The sequence below is a fragment of the Xenopus laevis genome, chromosome 5L, assembly GCF_017654675.1.
Source record: "Xenopus laevis strain J_2021 chromosome 5L, Xenopus_laevis_v10.1, whole genome shotgun sequence".
Lineage (NCBI taxonomy): Eukaryota > Metazoa > Chordata > Amphibia > Anura > Pipidae > Xenopus > Xenopus laevis.
Window position 1 is genome coordinate 161,746,897 of NC_054379.1, and position 12,107 is coordinate 161,759,003.

The window sequence follows — 12,107 nt, forward strand, 5'->3', positions numbered from 1 at the left end:
TCTTAAATTCGGCCCCTTAACCTCATGAGCTAGCAATCTTTATGCCTTTGTCACTGGAAAAGACTACATTTTGTTCCAAGTATCAATGAATTATCCCTTTGGCTAGAGTTTTACTCCCTCCACCTTCCCAAAATAAAATTGTTCCTTTCTGAAAAATAGCCATTACTCTGCACAAGGCCATCTCTATAAAACTAACCAATATTAAAACCAGCTCTGCGGCTTGAGTCAGAACACAGCTGCCATGTTGCTTGCATTACATTACGTATCTCCGCTGTAAAGAGCCACACAGCAGCCAGTTTTTGGCTCTCTATTAATATGTGATTACAAGTCATCCTAGTTATTGTTTTCCCGTCTTCTCATCTGACAGTTTTACTGATCTCCCATGGAGATCCTTTGTCCAGATGGAATGGGAAAATGCCGACCTCTCGTGGTAAGGATTCAGACAGCTGGAAGAGAGAAATGGCGTTCAGAAGTGAGCGTAAGTGGTTGTGGGGCTGAGCGAGCCCTGACAGCCTCCTATTCTCTCAAGTTCCCTGTTCAGGAGATGACAAGAAATTTCCCTTCCCTGGTAATTCTTTTGTCATGATCACAGCTGTGCATGCGGCTTGCAGGTACTCGCTCATAAATGTTGCAATGGGAGATTCGCATTGTTTTCTCTCACACTGACTGGCTAAAAACTTGTTTCATTAAATCATCCAAATACTGATTTTTTTGCTCTTTTTTTGGGAATTGTTTGGGTTAATAAGAAGTATAACAAAGACATGGGTTCTCCACCAAATGCTGATACAATAGAAACGCATAAGCGAAGATGTTTGAATAATTGCACAGGGACTAGGGATTTTTTACCTGGTTTCATGCCTAATAATGGGTGCTGTTTAGGTTGGGTCTCCATGGTACCCCTAAACAATGGGACATTTGTTAAGGATAAAAACTAAGCAAAGAAGTCGGTCCAAACCAATGCTTTAAATTGCAAATCTGATGTTGCTACATAATCTGGGCCCCCTCCATAATTATTAAGGATCAGGTTTGGAAAGTTGCCTTTAACCATTGAATCGGACAGGTTCCCTACCACAGACAATTATTCTATCGTGCAGCTTGGGATAAGAGAACTTTTGGAGACATTTATAAACTGCAGAACGCGTTTCATGCAGTGCAGGTTATAATAATCTTGCATTTTAAAGTGGAGGTTACAGGGCATTTACTGCCATGAATATATCCAAATAACGGTTAAATAGTATTATATATTAATAAAGCACCTAAATAAAGCAGAGCCAGGCCCAATCCCATTCACCTAACTTGGTCTGAGGGCAGCTAAGATAGCGTGAGTCATTGAAGAGGAATATCATGGCTGCTGCCTCACCCTGTCCATTCATTTGCACAACAACAAATAATAAGAGAGCTACCCCAAAACCTGAGACTTACATAAAGTAATAAGACCCATGAAATGTGGAATTCAATGCCCTTGGGCATGTTAGCGTGAATTGGGTGAGATTGGATCTTCCAGCCTTAACAATCACCAAGGGGAGGGAAGTTGCAGCCACATGTGGACAGGAAGTCACAGAGAAGATTGCATGGAAGTGATTACTACAAAAGTCAACTGCAATGGGGCATCAAGAGAGACACTTCTCAATCAGTTACCTCCAGCACCATGACCCCAAAGGCTATAGGTCTGGGTTAATATTTCATTTTTGTCATTAAGAGTTGTGAAGTGCAAAGGTTGATACAAAAACGGGTTTGTTGAGAAGCATGAAAAAGTTCAATTCAGTCTTCAGATGATGAATCTGTCCTGTAAAGCTTCAATACTACAGACAATGATCATGTGTGGCTACATGGGTGTGATTAACAGTTTGCAAGACGCAATTAATTGGAGCTACCAAGACTAAGGTCATATGAGTGGTAAGGTCACCAGCATGGTTTTAGCCTAGCTTTATCAGAGCCAAACTGAGCTGAAGGGAGTCTACAGGGTCAAATTGGTGGCTAGGCCACCAGCATGGCCTTATCTGAAGTTCTGGCCTGAAGCTAACTCTATCAGTGCCAAACTGAGCAGGAAGGAGTCTACAGGGTCATATAAGTGGTTTAGTCTCCTGCATGGCTTTATCTGACGTTTTTCCCAGAAGCTTCAATACCACCAAACTAGCTGGAGGGAGTCTTCAGGGTCAAATGGGTGGTTACATCACCAGCATGGCCTTATCTGAAGTTCTGGCCTTATCAGTAGACCTGGACGGAGTCCACAGGGTCAAATGGGTGGTTAGGTAACAAGCATGGCCTTATCTGAAGCTCTGGCATGCAGCTAGCTTCATCAGAGCCAAACTGAGCTGGAGGGAGTCTACAGGGTCAAACGAGTGGTTAGGTCACCAGAAGCTAGCTTCATCAGAGCCAAAGTGAGCTGGTGTAGTAAGCACTTATGAGTATGATATACTGTATAGTGCAGTCCATAGGTAACTATGAGTCTCAGTTGACACTTGCCCATCTGGATATTGCTGCAGCCATAATCATTAGCACATCAGCAAAGTCATCTGCATGAATGAGGCCTTGGTTTTTACTTCTCCGGCACTATATTACTCTGCCTTTATGAGCCACTTATTGCTGATGATAATGGATCCATTAAGGCTCTTCCATCTCGTTCTCTGTATATTGTCAGTATTGCCTACACAGAAATATCTGCCATCAGGTAGGGTTGTAAAAAGTCTGCGAGTGGAAAGAGCCCGACGATGGAATGTGGGAGCTCTGAGCAATGCTCGGATCCCACTACGTTATGTTGGTTGCAAACGGCAGTGAGACATTATAGCACTAAAGGGGGTTAATAGAGCTGGAAAACTTTATTTGTATTAATATGATCTCCCCCAACCCTCACGTTGGTAAGTGTACACATCCATCTGTTAGGCTTTAATGAGATCTTGGTGGTAGCTCCGATAAATCAGCTGCACATGAAATGTTTAAGGGTAAGGGGGAAAAAAAACACAGAAAAGAAAAGGAATATCCACAACTCCACCGAGTGATATTTGTCTCAATGTGCCACGGCCAAGTAAATGTTCTATTCATTGTAATCAGAGGGGTCACAGCCTGGAAAGCAAAGCTAATCTGTCACGTGTCTGCCCAGAATAATAATCCCTTAGCCTTAATTAGAGGGAGCTAGGAAATGGAATGTAAGCGGGTTGTGAACCCAAATATAACGTTTTGCTTTATTAACGCACATTTAATTATATTTCATTTCAAATCTTTAATGATTTTAAAGTTATTGAAAGCAGTATCTGTCTGTCCAAACTGTCCTCTTTAGCTCATAACATTACAGATATATAGAAACATTGGGGTAACAGTCACCCTGCTATAGTTCCAGGGGTACCCAGGGTACAAATAGGCACTCACCCCCAAATCTCCCCCTAACTGGCCTTCAGACTGGGCCCCCTTAGCTCATAACAAGGTTACAGATATATAGAAACATTGGGGTAACAGTCACCCTGCTATAGTTCCAGGGGTACCCAGGGCACAAATAAGCACTCACCCCAAATCTCCCCCTAACTGACCTTCAGACTGGGCCCCCTTAGCTCATAACAAGGTTACAGATATATAGAAACATTGGGGTAACAGTCACCCTGCTATAGTTCCAGGGGTACCCAGGGTACAAATAAGCACTCACCCCAAATCTCCCGCTAACTGGACTTCAGACTGGGCCCCCTTAGCTCATAATAAGGTTACAGATATATAGAAACATTGGGGTAACAGTCATCCTGCTATAGTTCCAGGGGTACCCAGGGTACAAATAAGCAATCACCCCAAATCTCTCCCTAACTGACCTTCAGACTGGGCCCCCTTAGCTCATAACAAGTTTACAGATATATAGAAACATTGGGGTGTCACCCTGCTATAGTTCCAGGGGTACCCAGGGCACAAATAAGCACTCACCCCAAATCTCCCCCTAACTGGACTTCAGACTGGGCCCCCTTAGCTCATAACAAGGTTACAGATATATAGAAACATTGGGGTAACAGTCACCCTGCTATAGTTCCAGGGGTACCCAGGGAACAAATAAGCACTCACCCCAAATCTCCCCCTAACTGACCTTCAGACTGGGCCCCCTTAGCTCATAACAAGGTTACAGATATATAGAAACATTGGGGTAACAGTCACCCTGCTATAGTTCCAGGGGTACCCAGGGTACAAATAAGCACTCACCCCAAATCTCCCCCTAACTGGACTTCAGACTGGGCCCCCTTAGCTCATAACAAGGTTACAGATATATAGAAACATTGGGGTAACAGTCATCCTGCTATAGTTCCAGGGGTACCCAGGGTACAAATAAGCAATCACCCCAAATCTCTCCCTAACTGGCCTTCAGAAGGGCCCCCTTAGCTCATAACAAGGTTACAGATGTATAGAAACATTGGGGTAACAGTCACCCTGCTATAGTTCCAGGGGTACCCAGGGCACAAATAAGCACTCACCCCAAATCTCCCCCTAACTGGACTTCAGACTGGGCCCCCTTAGCTCATAACAAGGTTACAGAGATATAGAAACATTGGGGTAACAGTCACCCTGCTATAGTTCCAGGGGTACCCGGGGCACAAATAAGCACTCACCCCAAATCTCCTCCTAACTGGCCTTCAGGCTGGGCCCCCTTAGCTCATAACAAGTTTACAGATATATAGAAACATTGGGGTGTCACCCTGCTATAGTTCCAGGGGTACCCGGGGCACAAATAAGCACTCACCCCAAATCTCCTCCTAACTGGCCTTCAGACTGGGCCCCCTTAGCTCATAACAAGGTTACAGATATATAGAAACATTGGGGTAACAGTCACCCTGCTATAGTTCCAGGGGTACCCAGGGTACAAATAAGCAATCACCCCAAATCTCCCCCTAACTGGACTTCAGACTGGGCCCCCTTAGCTCATAACAAGGTTACAGATATATAGAAACATTGGGGTAACAGTCACCCTGCTATAGTTCCAGGGGTACCCAGGGCACAAATAAGCACTCACCCCAAATCTCCCCCTAACTGACCTTCAGACTGAGCCCCCTTAGCTCATAACAAGGTTACAGATATATAGAAACATTGGGGTAAAAGTCACCCTGCTATAGTTCCAGGGGTACCCAGGGTACAAATAAGCACTCACCCCAAATCTCCTCCTAACTGACCTTCAGGCTGGGCCCCCTTAGCTCATAACAAGGTTACAGATAAATAGAAACATTGGGGTGACAGTCACCCTGCTATAGTTCCAGGGGTACCCAGGGTACAAATAAGCACTCACCCCAAATCTCTTTGGGCAAAATATGGGGCAGAGTGTGGTTAGGGGTGTGACCAGGCTAGTGTAGAGGATACAAGACACCTTACAGCAATTTTGTTGCCTTGTGCCTATGGGCTCCAGCATCAGTTGGGCTCCCTTTAGGCGAAAACTTTGATAAAAGATAACAACTGTATTTAAATATTTGTAATTATTACATTAGAAACACCCATGCTGCAGGCTGGAGCTGCCCTGTGAATTTCCCTGACTTTATCTGAGCAGAGTTCCTCTGTTTCTAGTTATTTTCTTTCCCATTATGTGCTTTTTGCACCTTCTTCCCATGTAATGCTCACTAATTCTCGCACAGGTAAAAACAAGCTGTACTTTGATAAATATGCCTCATTTGGGTTAGAAGCTTCCAGAACAGAAATTGAATTTGATTAGAATTACAGACAAGCCTCCCTTGGTACCTGAAAGAGCCAGTTGTTATTTGGGGGGAATTTGCACATTTAAAATGGAAACAAAACAGCATTCATAGTGTGACATCTAGTGGTCAATATATGCAAACACATGTTCAATGAATGACCTCAATATCATATTAATTAGGCCCTGTTTAATCTGATGGTAATTATAATTATTATTATTATCGTAAATGTGGCACTTGACTAATATACAGGATGATGTCATTGCCATTTGCCCAATCATTGATGCTATTAGGATGTCATTTGCAAAGAATGATGGTAGGTACAGGTTATCCAACTTTTCAACTAATAGGTCTGCACCCACCACTGTAAATTTAAAGGAGAAGGAAACCCAGTCTGCGCAGGTCCAGTCCATGGAGTTCACACCTTACCCTGCATGCGCAGTAGGAGCATTTCGCCGGTACGGATCTACCGCGCATGCGCCAAAAGTCACAAAGTTTTCCGATTTCACTTCGTGACTTTTGGCGCATGCGCAGTAGATCCATACCGGCGAAATGCTCCTACTGTGCATGCGCCGGTAAAAGCAGGAAGAAGATGGCGTCGGTGAACTCCGTAGACTGGACCTGCGCAAAAGGGTAAGTAACAAGTTAGGGGCATTTGAACAGCGGGACAGGTAGGCCAGGGGGAGGAGGAGGGAAGCAACACAGGGGAGGGGGGAGGGTTTTGCGCCGACTGGGTTTCCTTCTTCTTTAAAATCCTGGGTTGTGGTATGAGAATTGCCTCCAAAAAAATCATGAAGGCTAATGACATCTTCAAATGGTTTCAAAAGGTTTTAAATGGTATATTCTTGGATTCTAGCTATTTCCAGGGTTTTTAAAAAATTCAAAAACTCTAGATTTTTTTTCACCCAAAAAATATTTTTTGACCAAAAAATAACCTTGAATACGCAAATTTTCCTTGAAAACACAACTTGATCCTTATTAAATCTGCCCGTATATGTTTATATTTATACATATAGGCAGAAAAAGTCATACATGCATAATCTGTTCATTTTATACTGCCATTAAAACACATGAGGGTGAGTTGCTTGGTTTATTCCTTAATCGTTTGCCATAAAATTAATAAAATTACCTTTATTATGCACTTTATAACCTGTCCTGTGGGTTATAAATGAATCCTTGGGGTTTATGAAAGATGTAACTATAAGCTCAGCCTCTCAACACCAGCCCAGAGCACACTGAGCATGTGCAGTGTCACTGACACACAAAAGATGCCTAACAAGATCCAAGATGGAGAGCTGCTGGGCAGGGCCGGCCTTAGGCCTATTGGACCAATAGGGCCCCGCACCTCTGGGGGCCCCGCACCACAGGGCAGCACAGATAATATTTCCCTCAGCACATGATGCTGCCTGGCCTGCCCCCAACTTTGAGAGTCCAGCCCATCCCCAAATCCATAGGTCCAGCCCACCCCCAACTCTGATAAGCCAGCCTATCCCCCAACTCCATAGGTCTAGCCTGCCCCCAACTCTCATAGGCCCAGCTTTCCTCCAACCTTGATAGGCCCTGCCTGCCCCCAATCCAACCAAGCCTGCTCCCAAACTGAATCGGCCCAGCCTGCCCCAAACTAATTGGCCCAGTCCACTCTCCTATTTCCTCCCTCTCTCTCTTACCCTGTGTGCCCCTATTATGTGCCCCTATTTCATCCCTCTCACTCTCTTACCTTGTCTGCCCCTTTCCTTTCTATTTTGTGCCTGTATGCCCTTATTTTCCTAAATACTTGGTGTGTCAGTAGCCAGCAACACTTTGTCTAGGGGCCCCGCCAACATGGTCCCAATTGGGCCCCACATTTGATAGGATAAGCCCTGCTGCTGCGGCAACAGTGAAGGCCTGGATCATTATTGTTATAGGGCTGCTGACCTTTAGACTAGTACAGTAAGTTCAGTATAAAATACAGCATTTGTAATCTTTTCAATCTTCTAATCTTTTAGGGCAGAGATACACATGGAGATTCGGGGAGATTAGTCGCCCGTCGACAATCCGCCTCTTCTTCAGGCGACAACCTCGATGCCTTACCGCCGGCTAGAATTGAAATTGCCGGTAGAATGGCACTCAGATCGCTTGGTTTTCCGAAGTTGCCTCACAAGGCGGCTTCGGGCGGCTACGGGCGGCTTCGGAAAACAACGCGCTCTGAGTTCCATCCAGCCGGCGATTATGATTCTATCCAGCGAGAAGCAGGTTGGGGAGATTAGTCGCCTGGAGAAGAGGCGATTTGTCGCAGGGCGACTAAATCTCCCAGAATCTTCTCGTCTGTCTCTGCTCTTATAGTTTTAGTTCTCGTTGAGCATCTAAATAAGGAATATATATTTAAAAATAATCATTTCAGTTTTCATTTATTATCCTCCAATTCTGTTTCAGCTTGAACAAAAAAAGTCTCTTTTAAATTTACCCAAGGCTTCTCTGGGCAATTCCCTTGGCAGTGGGGGGGTAAATAGATCCTTATAGATCACGTCTCACCTTCTTTGGACATGCTACTCTCTACTGGTACCTTTCCATCATTATACAAACAAGCACTAATCACTCCTATCCTCAAAAAACCTTCCCTTGATCCCAGCTCTCCCACTAACTATCGACCGGTCTCCCTTCTTCCATTCGCATCCAAATTACTAGAAAGGCTTGTTTACAAACGCCTGATCTAGCATCTCACTCACAACTCCCTTCTCGACCCATTGCAATCTGGCTTCCGCCCATCACACTCGACTGAAACTGCACTCACCAAAGTAACCAATGATCTTCTACTGGGCAAAGTCTAAAGGTCATTATTCTATTCTAATCCTTCTAGATCTCTCTGCAGCCTTTGACACAGTTGACCACACACTCCTCCTTGACATTCTACACTCATCTGACATTCGGGACACTGCTCTTTCATGGTTTACATCTTATCTGTCTGACCGTTCCTTTAAAGTTTCCTTCTCTAACTCTACTTCTACTACTTTCCCACTCTCTGTTGGAGTTCCTCAAGGCTCTGTTCTTGGCCCCCTGCTGTTCTCGCTCTATACAACTTCACTAGGAAAACTCATTCAGTCATTTGGACTTCAGTATCACCTTTATGCTGATGACACCCAACTCTACTTGTCTACTCCTGATCTTTCTAATTCTGTCCTTTCCCAAGTCACAGACTGTCTCTCCGCTGTCTCCTCTTGGATGTCACAGCGCCACCTGAAACTGAACCTTTCTAAAACAGAACTCATCATATTTCCTCCAAGATCTTCCCCTGTCCCTCAGATATCACTCACCGTAAACAACACCACCTTTCATTCCACCACACAGGCTGCCTAGGAGTCATCTTAGACTCTCATCTGTCTTTTTCACCACACATTCAAACACTTGCAAAATCTTGCCGTATTCAACTGCGCAACATTGCTCGAATACGACCCTATCTCAGTTCAGAATCAACTAAAACACTGATTCAGTCTCTCATCATCTCCCGCCTTGATTACTGCAACTTACTCCTCACAGGTATTCCAACAAGTCACCTTTCACAACTCCAATCTGTTCTAAACGCGGCCGCTAGACTCATTCATCTATCTCACCGCTCAACATCAGCTGCTCCCATATGTATGTCCCTTCACTGGCTCCCAATCTCTTCTAGAATCAAATTCAAATTACTTACACTCACATTCAAGGCCCTTAATAATGAAACCCCTCCCTATATTTCATCTCTAATCTCCAAATACACTCCTTCACGAAACCTACGCTCTGCTTCTGATCTTCGCCTCACTTCTCCTCTGATCACTTCTGCCCATTCTCGTCTACAAGACTTCTCTCAGGCTTCTGCTTTTCTCTGGAACTCTCTGCCTCGAGCTGTCAGACTTTCTCCTTCCTTCCAAACTTTCAAGCGCTCCTTAAAGACCCATCTGTTTAAAGAGGCTTATTCGATGTACCTTAATTAATCATTGCTGTATCAAAAATGACAAAGTGTTTATATAATCCTAATGTCTCAATTGTACCCTAACCTTTAGTTTGTAAACCCTATTGTACTTTGTAATCCTTGTCTGTTATCCACCATTTATTCCCTGTTTGCTATAACTGCAGTAAAGCACTGCGTATCTTGACAGCGCTATATAAATAAATGATGATGATGATGATGATGCTAAGTTTTTGGGGCCACAATGGCAATGAATGTTTTCGAGTCTAGATTTTTCTTTGTGCATCTTGGGAATAAAGTCATAGCTTCTTCAATTTGTTTCATTTCTTTCAAACAATACCGTTGTGTCATTAGCAAACTTTAATCAAGTTGTGTAACGTTTGTTGTTATTGGCAGTCGTGCTTATTGCTTTACCTATTTGCTACAGTTACTCGCTATTGCTATAAACCAAATGATTATTTGTTCAAACATTAGAGTTTTTCTTTGCAGTCAAAGTAACTGGCACTTGTGTATCCGCCACTGGGATTAAACTGGGAATTTTCTTGCTTTGTGCAAGTTGGTCTCAAGCTAGCCATCTCTAGAACTGTCATGTTTAAGGTTAGACGGTACAGAGGGAACACAAAAAAGACACCTGTCTTTCAGTTAAAACCCAACTTGAAGATCCAACTATTAGACAGGGACATTTGAAGATTCACCCTTTGCAGTGGGTACAGTTATAGGAAAATATAGGTGCATTAATCATAGTTTCAACAATATCTAGGCCAGCAAATTAATACTAACCACAAATTGCACCCTAACTGCCTTCATGCAGGAATTTCAGGTCTATCTTGGAGAGCTAATGGCCATTCTTGCTAATTCTCACGATAACCGGCCTTCAGGCTGATCCTAGTAGACACCCTATGGGTCTACCCCTTTACCAGGGCCTGCTATTGATCCAGAGAGAAACTGGATTGCCTGTTCTTCATATAACAGAATTGGAGGTCTTCCTAAGGGTCCATTTATAACTGTGTTGAAGCCTCTGGCCAAAGCTTATCATGTTCTCTCTCCCCATGTTGAATTCCATTACAGCCCTTCACCATGCCTTCTTCAGTACTCCACAAAAAAGAACCTTCTCAGAGACCATAGTTACAATGGTTTAGTTTCAGAGGTGAGAAATTCATATAGGAGCTGGCAGTTTTGATACAGACAGGTTTAGAGTAGGAAGACCAAAATGGCTTCATGTCCAGGAATATCTAGGGAAGCAAATACACATTCACCCCAAATATCACCCTAACTGATCTTCATGCAGGGATTTCAGGTCTATCTCACCATAACTGGCCTTCAGGCCGAGCCCCGCTGTCACAATCCTAGTAGACACCGTATGGGTCTACCCCTTTACCAGGGCCTGCTATTGATCCAGAGAGAAACTGGATTGCCTGTTCTTCATATAACAGAATTGAAGGTCTTCCTAAGGGTCCATTTATAACTGTGTTTAAGTCTCTGCAGGAAGCTTATCTTGTTCTCTCTCCCCGTGTTTAATTCCATTACAGCCCTTCACCATGGCTTCTTCAGTACTCCACAAAGAAGCACCTTCTCAGAGACCATAGTTACAATGGGTTAGTCTCATAGCTGAGGAATTCATATAGGAGCTGGCAGGTGTGATACAGACAGGTTTAGAGTAGGAAGACCAAAATGGCTTCATGTCCAGGAATATCTAGGGAACCAAATAGGCATTCACCCCAAATATCACCCTAACTGATATTCATACAGGGATTTCAGGTCTATCTTGAAGAGCAAGTGGCTGTTCTTGCCAATTCACACCTAACTGGCCTTCAGGAAGAGCCCCTCTGTCACAATCCTAGTAGACTCCTTGTAGGTCTACCCTTTTGCCAGGGCCTGTAATTTATCCAGATAGAAACTGGATTGCCTGTTCTTTATATGAAAGGTTTGGAGGTCTTTCTACGGGTCCATTTTAAGCCTCTGCAGGAAGCTTATCTTGTTCTCTCTCTCCCCATGTTTAATTCCATTACAGCCTTTCACCATGGTGCTTAGTAACAGTGGGAGTCCACAAAGAAGCACCTTCTCAGAAACCATAGTTACAGTAGGTTGGTCTCAGAGATGAATGATTCATATAGGAGCTTTAGGTTTGATATAGACAGGATTAATGTTGGAAGACCAAAATGGCTGCATGTCCAGGAAACACTGGGAAGATGCTAAATTTTTTTGGAATATGGCATTGAAGCAAAGACCCAGCAGATTGATTTCATTCAATTCTCAAGATCATGGAATGCCATGTACAGGGGACTACCTATGCTCCCTTCTTGTACAAAGACTATAGCACTACAGGATGACTATGTGATGAGATTAGGAAGTTGGTCAAACAACAAGTGGAGTCGTATATATAATCTTGAAAGTGCAAGCTTATTACCATTGTAAACAAGCAGTGCCAGTGCCAGTGGGAAAAGACAAAGGTTGGCCCTTTCTCTTTGGAATCCCCAATCAGTATGATATCATCTCTGCGACTAAGAATGCAGACAGTGTAAACATTTTATATACTACTG

At 43.7% G+C, this 12,107-nt stretch overlaps 1 protein-coding gene across 1 annotated transcript in view; it reads right to left on the reverse strand.

Moving 5' to 3' along the window:
• pkhd1.L (PKHD1, fibrocystin/polyductin L homeolog) overlaps positions 1 to 12,107 on the reverse strand; it is a 329,488-nt gene that overhangs the window by 277,627 nt on the left and 39,754 nt on the right. The gene's annotated exons all lie outside the window — the stretch shown is intronic.